The following is a 7,676-nucleotide window of genomic DNA, read 5'->3' as shown; positions in this document are numbered from 1 at the left end:
TGCCTGTTTATTTTCTTAATGGTGTCTTTTGATGAGTAGAAGTTTTTAGTTTTTTTTTTTAATTTTTTTAAACATTTATTTATTTTTGAGACAGAGAGAGAGCATGAACAGGGGAGGGTCAGAGAAAGAGGGAGACGCAGGATCTGCAACAGGCTCCAGGCTCTGAGTTGTCAGCACAGAGCCCAACGCGGGGCTTGAACCCACGGACCACGAGATCATGACCTGAGCCGAAGTCGGACGCTTAACCGACTGAGCCACCCAGGCGCCCCTAGAAGTTTTTAGTTTTATGATGAAACCTAATTATTTTGTATGGTTATTACTTTCTATGACCTAAGAAATCTTGACTATCTTTAGTCATGAATACATTCTCCTACACATTCTCTTTAAAAAGTGTTTAGAGTTTTACCTTTTGTATTTGGGATATTTATTTTGCCTTTCACAACTTTGCACAACTTCTCAAGGCTAGACCTTCTAAAAATGTGAAGTAATACACAGTTAAAATCACTTTTATATATAAAAAATAAATGAGGCTTAATCATGTTAGGAGAAACCTATTATAATGGCTTTCCTGCGAAAATATGTGCAAATGTGGAATTATTCAAAACAGCAGACCATCTTCCATATTCATGTTTTGTTTCCAAACATATAATTTAAGAAGAAGAATGGATTCTCTGATTATAAAGCAGCCTTGACTTAAAGAGGTGTTTTTTTTTCCTAATATTTATTTTATTTTTGGGAGAGTGCAAGCAGGGTTGGGACAGAGAGAGGGGACAGAGGATCTGAAGCAGGCTCTGTGCTGATAGCAGAGTCCAGTGCAGGGCTCGAACTCACAAACCGCAAGATCATGACCTAAGCTGAAGTCCAATGTTCAACTGACCAAACTACCCAGGTGCCCTTAAAGAAATTATGGAAAGAGACTAAATGTCCATCAACTGACGAATGGATAAAGAAATTGTGGTTTATATATAAAATGGAATACTACTTGGCAATGAGAAAGAATGAAATATGGCCTTTTGTAGCAACGTGGATGGAACTGGAGAGTGTGATGCTAAGTGAAATAAGCCATACAGAGAAAGACAGATACCATACGGTTTCACTCTTATGTGGATCCTGAGAAACTTAACAGAAGACTATGGGGGAGAGGAAGGAAAAAAAAAAGTTAGAGAGGGAGAGAGCCAAACCATAAGAGACTCTTAAAAACTGAGCATAAACTGAGGGTTGATGGGGGGTGGGAGGGAGGGGAGGGTAGGAGATGGGCATTGAGGAGGGCATCTGTTGGGATGAGCACTGGGTGTTGTATGGAAACAATTTGACAATAAATTTCATATCAAAAAAAAATTTAATGTTCATTTATTTTTGAGAGGGTGGAGAGGGGCAAAGAATGAGGGAGACACAGAATCCAAGGCAGGCTCCAGCCTCCACACTGTCAGCACAGAGCCTGACAGGGGCTTGAACTTATGAACTGGGAGATCATGACCTGAGCCAAAGTCAGACTGTTAACCGACTGAGCCACCCAGGAGCCCCTAAGAAGTGTTTTAAATATACATTTGTTGAGTTCAAAGAAAATTGGTCGCTATATGCATTTGTACCTACTGGTAAATGGCAGGGAGAGAGGAGTAACCTTACACCCCCACACACGGAATTTGACAAGAAAGTGAAAGCAGAAACCGTTTCCTCCTTGATAACATGGGAGAGAGAACCTTACTCTGCTTGTTCCCAGTTGCTTCCACCCATAGTTGTTCTCTTCTGTCCCACATGTTCAGATCTGATTGTCAGAAGATGACTCTGGCCATACTGCTTCAGGCAGAGAATAACTTGCGTTCTTTTGCAGGGCCTGGCTCCCAGCTATTACCTCCATAGCAGAATCTGACACACTGATAGATGACAGGCCATCTGATACTCTATCCAACAGAGGACAGTGGCTCATTTCCGCTCTCACATAACATTTGCTCCAGAAATGGATTTTCTGAAACTTTCCACTTAAAAAGCTGTGGATTAACTTTAGTGAGGCCAACATAGTGGAAACTAAGCAGAGCATATAACCTCAGACCGTTGGGCAGGCGCACTTTGTCACGGCTCTGCCTTAATTCACTGCGTATTACTTTCTTTGGAATTCGCAACCAGATTCTACACCATTCACTTTTAACATCTGGAAATATGCAAAGCATTTGGCTATTTGTTCACCTTGTTTAAGGTGTCCACCTACGTCAGGTAAGAATATATTTGCCAAAGCAAAGTGTACTTTACTAAAATATTAGACTGCTTCTCCTAACTTAGATAAGCCATAGAATGTTAGTGATCGTGTTTTTATGCAATCCTATGAGTGATAACATTACATGTTATCATGCCTTCCCCCAAAGTTTTATTTTTTTGTGTGAACTTAGAAAAGTTTCTAATACAAAGGTTATATTATCAATGAATGCTAGTTTGAAAGAACCAAATAGGATTTTGAAGATTACCCTTCTTTAACAATGCCTTAAATTTTTATCTCCTCATCCATTCCTCATTGCTTTCTTTCTCAAGACATTATGGTTTATTGTGTCTCCACTAGGTACCTTGCATGTGATTTACACAGTGAATGGCCCTGCTTTCGGAGCAAGTTAATGATATAATATCCCCATTTATATTCAGAGCAGTCAACACTTTCCAGCTCTCAGAATAATAAAAGCACCTGCATTTAATATACATGGAAGAATGGAAAGGCAAATAGCAGATAAGGCACAATCAGGTAAGTGTAATCAGATAAAATATCACAATATTATAGTAGATCAGCATCTGGTAATGACTTGAATTTTGAAAGACTGACAAACAGCCTGGCCTAAAGCAGCCAGGCATACCTCATTCAGAGCAACTCTTTCCAGAGCTGATTGCTCCTCTCATGTGTTTTCTGGCAGATTAAGCAGGTAGGGTGTCTTATTTTAACTCTTCTGGAACTGTTTTGTGCCACTGGAAAAACACTGGCAATCTTCCTTTTGAGCCCAGATCAGAAACAAAAACAAATGACGTGTCCAAAAATAAAGCCTTGCGTCTCCTGGCAGTTATCTCAAATTGATCCAAATCAATTGTATTAAAAATAAAAATAAAGCCTGCGGTGATAGGAAGAGTTTTCATTTCCATCTCTGTGCTTGCCTGCATGGCGTTGACATTTTGTTCTATTTTTTTTTTTTTTTTTTTTTTTTTAAACAGGGAAGACAGTTTATCAGAAACTGATGTCTCCGAGAACTTCCTCACTTTTGGCCACTGGCAGCTGGAAACCTAACTGTGTATCTTAGCCTTGTGTGGACCCTAACGCAACACAACCATATGGAGTCAAATGGAAAGCTTCGTATTCGCAAGTCAGAACTGAACAGACCTGGTTTGTAGAGTGGGATTTAGCACGCTTTCTCTCCTTTTAAGTTACTCTTTGTTGGAGGCCAGTGATCTCTTCACTGAACTCACTGGGCCTCACCAGAGACCACGAAGACATGGGGAATATAAGGGACAAGGCACAGGGAGGGCCCAGGTGCGGAGGGGCTGTTGCACAAGCTTGGGCTGGCCCGCAGTTGGCCCTGGTGTTGACCTCTTTGGTGGCAGGGCTCCAGCTCCTTCCCAGAGGGATCACAAAGTGCCTTTGCTCTTCCCTGCTGCAATTGGAGTAGGATATCATGTGTAGAAAATGCAATGGACTGCCCCATCTTCTGAGAAGAGCTGTAGTCACTCTCTTGTTCCTCTATTCTGATGCTTTCGTTTGCTTTTCTAGAGTAGTAGCCCTGGGCACTGGTCAACAGGTGTGTATTTAAATGAAATTTTCCTAAGTATGAGCATGAGGGAGATGAAATAACTGTCCACTGCATTTAGAGCCCCTCTATTTTTATGGAAACAACTCTTCCCAAAATATCTCTGTCTCTTCAGCTGGTTTAGTCAGCTCAGACTGTGATAACAAAATAACGTGGGTGAGGTGGCTTAAAGAACAGAAATTTATTTTCTCTCAGTTCTGAAGGCTGTACGTCTGAGACCAGGGTGCCAGCACGGTCGGGTTCTGGTGAGAGTTCTCCAGATGGTTTGCAGACGGTGGGTATCTCAGTGTGTGCTCACATGACCTCTTCTTTGGAAAGAGGGAAAGCAAGCTTTGTGGTCTAAGATGTCTTCTTACAATGACACTAATCCATGAGACTCTCCCCTCATGAGCTCATCTAAGCCTGTTTACCTCTCAAAGGTCCCATCTCTAGGCACCATCACACTGTGGGTTAGGGCTTCACCATAGGAACTGGGGGGGCTACGGGGTACAATTCACTCCATAGCATTACCCAGTAGTATCATTGTGGCAATGGTAGTAAGGCAGAGACAAAGAGAGTGACTGCCTGGCAAAAAAAAAAAAAAAAAAAAAAAGGTTGACATGAAGAGTATTAGTAGTTCACTCCATGATGGAACAAATGTGAATTATTATCCATTCTTTTCACACACGCCACCCCTCACTGGCCCACTCACCTACATATCCACTTGAGACTTAAAGAGATCACAGGAGAAGGCATTGTGTCAGGGATTAAGTGGAAAAGTAACAACTTTCAGGATGTTTATGATGTCAACATTCTCTTGTCTTTTCTACTATACTTTCTACCTTCCCCGTAACGGGGACCAATAACTGGTTTCAGAATGATGGATTAACCCGCAAGGGGGCTTCATTCACCAAGACGGTTCAGTTATGTTCTAAATACCAAAGATGACAGAACTAATTTTCAGAAGATTTTTAATAACAGGAGTGAAAGTAAGGAGTTTGTGAGGAAACATGGGTTAATTGTAAGCCCCTCTTTTCAGAGTGTCCCATTTCATATAATGTTCTCTTTAACGGAATTCATCATTGAATGCTTTTGGGCAAGTGGGCTGAGATTTACATTTTACAACTGGAAAACTGGAAGCTTCTTCAAGGTCATTAGAAGAGATCTGGATTCTCAATTTAAGCATGAACTACACAAGACTAAAAATTGAAAACACCTTCCCCAGAGGTTTGTTCGTTTATTTGTTTGGGTTATTTTTTTGTTTTGTTTTCTTTTACTTTTTAGTTGTGGCCTCAGAGGAGTAAGACTGTTTTAACTTGTCACTTTGTGAGTCTGGGCCATGAAAAGCCCGGCTAGTTGTGTTCAAAAGAGGTGTATCACTATCTGATTTGTGATAGAGAGAGCCTTAGATAAAGAACAACTGGGGATATTTCAGACACTACACTGAAAGCATTTCTACTTCTGCCTGAAGTCCCCTTAAGAGGTATTTAATAAATAGTAATGGTGATAATGCAACCAGATTATTTTCAGGTCCCATCTGCATTTCTCACCCTTTCTTTCCTCAGCCCTCTTCGTGGAGGGTGCACTACAGTAAGTAAGTAGTAACACAATATCTGAAGGATGGCATAAGCATTGACTCACCTGGAGCCTTTTGATATAGATTGTGCTGTATGTAATGGGGTATGATGCATAAGTCTTTCTTTAAAAAATTTTTTTTAAATGTTTATTCATTTTTTGAGAGACAGAGAGAGCACAAGCAGGGGAGGGGTAGAGAGAGAGGGAGACACAGAATCCTAAGCAGGATCCAGGCCCTGAGCCAACAGCACAGAGCCCAATGCAGGGCTCAAACTCACGGACCGCGAGATCATGACCTGAGCTGAAGTCGGTTGCTTAACCAACTGAGCCACCCAGGCGCCCCTGCATAAGCCTTTCTAATTTAAGACTGTGGTCAATACATTTTGCCCCCACCATCCCATTTGGGGGCAGTTCATGTACTGATCTCTTAGAAATGATAGTGGAAATAGATCGAGGAGAATAGAAAGGCTGGAGAGACACGTGTGTGATGGCAGTCACTCATGAAGAAAGATACGAATCGTTCCCTGAAGAAGGGATTTGCAATTACTTCTTAAGGACTACATGATTTGTTCTTTTCCTCTATACATAATTTGTGTTGAAGGTTTTGAGTGACAAGAAAAAGACTTCTTAGTTACCTTTGCAATTCTACGTAAGTCATATGCTCTAAGGGGAATACCTGAGTCTGCCTTTGTTCAATGCACACCCCAAGTGTAAATCTCAAGCTTCTGAAATGAGAAAAGATTAGATCTTCATACATGTTAGTTGTTAGAAAGTCGATTAACTCTTTGCTTCAGCTTTCTCATTTCAAAAGCGGGCACATATTATTTTCTGCCAGATTTAATAATCTATTCATTTTCTTAGCTGAACTCTCTAGATATTTGTCAGAAGATTTTGTCATTACGTGATGGGGCCCCACAATTGTTTAATAAATTGTTGCTATAAAAGACATTATAAAAAATACATATATAAATAGACTTCTAAGAAATAAGGGTGCATCGTTGGAGATGATACATTGTTAAATATCAGAAATGATTAGTGGAGAAAAAGCATCTGAAAAAATAATAACTTAGCTGAGTAATGAGTGCTATGATTAACATATTCTACAAATCTATCAATAGTATGGCTCAGCATGTCCTTGTTAGTCTCTAAAATTAATAATGACAGATACCAAGACCCTATTAATATTTTAATAGTCTAATAGGCACAGGCAGGCATGTAGCAGAGAAGAATGTGAATCAGTGGGCAGGGTTGCAGGGCCGTCTCGAGAGAGTCTGTCAGGTGGGAGAGTGAAGTCCTCATGTGGCTTTCTTCTTCCTGTGTTCATTCTCCTATCAGCACCCAGGTTCAGAAAATGCACTAATTTTCAGCAGAGGGATGTGCCAGTTCAGGGCAAAATCCACAGAGTATTTAGTAGTCTTTATGCCCACTCTGTATTTTAAGAAATCCTAATGTTCCTGTCAGTGTGTATCCTGAAATGCCCTGTCATCTGAAAAATAGTAGGAATTCTTACAAAGAATATATATTCTGGGAATTTGAAGAGATAGGTTTTGAGATAGGTCTTTCCCGGATTCTGGCATCATCAGTCTCCTTGCTCGAATCATCTCCAAATTCATCCTCAGTAGAAATGATAGAATGTGCACAGACTACTCTGAGGTACTTAAAAGAATAAATCTGAGTGAAATAAGGAACAGAGGAAAGCAAAACATTAGATAACACATGTAAAGTTCTTATGGTGGTGCCTAGCACGAAGGAGGTCCGCAAGCAATGTTGGCTTCCTGCTCTTTTTCCTTCCTCTTTGGATTGAGGGCCCCATCTCTAGAGCGACCTTTACCTGACCTTCCTGTGTGGCTCACAACGTATTTTGCAGCACTCATAAACTTTTCCTCAGAGCTGACTTTGGATTTGAAAATGTAATGATATCTCCCTCTTGTAACAACATGTCCCTACAATTTGACACCCATAGAGAGGTGGTTCTTCAGAGAAGGAAGGTCTGCTTCTCGAAGGCTGTCTGTCAGTGCCTCATCACTGGGCAGTTTTGAAGGATCATTTCTTAGAGGCTATAGAGGACCAGCAAGATCACATCACAAGAGACTGAGTATTTTCCAGTTGAAATTTCTAATCTAGGTACCACAACTGATTTCTAAAGCAAGAAAGAAAAAGTCAGAAGAAAAGAGGCATGATTCCAAAAAAGGGGGAAGAAAAAGCAATTTTTTTTTGGCCAGGAATTTGTACGCTCGCCCCAGGATTAACACCCTCAAAAAGTAGGTTTGGTAGCAGCTGCCAGAATCTGTACGAGACCAGTACCAGTCTTGTTCTTAGAGTTTTCTTACAGCTCAGCTGGCAATA

General features: G+C 40.7%; 1 long non-coding RNA gene across 1 annotated transcript in view; it reads left to right on the top strand.

Moving 5' to 3' along the window:
- Positions 1-1,284: 1,284 nt before the first annotated feature.
- Positions 1,285-7,676, top strand: part of LOC132663389 (uncharacterized) — a 28,575-nt gene continuing 22,183 nt past the window's right edge. Inside the window, exons 1-3 of the long non-coding RNA XR_013551752.2 lie at positions 1,285-2,211; positions 2,552-2,728; positions 3,187-4,982. This is a non-coding gene — a long non-coding RNA (uncharacterized LOC132663389). The remainder of the gene's footprint in view (positions 2,212-2,551; positions 2,729-3,186; positions 4,983-7,676) is intronic.

This window comes from Panthera onca, chromosome D4 (assembly GCF_046562875.1).
Source record: "Panthera onca isolate mPanOnc1 chromosome D4, mPanOnc1 haplotype 2, whole genome shotgun sequence".
Lineage (NCBI taxonomy): Eukaryota > Metazoa > Chordata > Mammalia > Carnivora > Felidae > Panthera > Panthera onca.
This window is presented reverse-complemented; position numbering and strand designations above follow the sequence as displayed.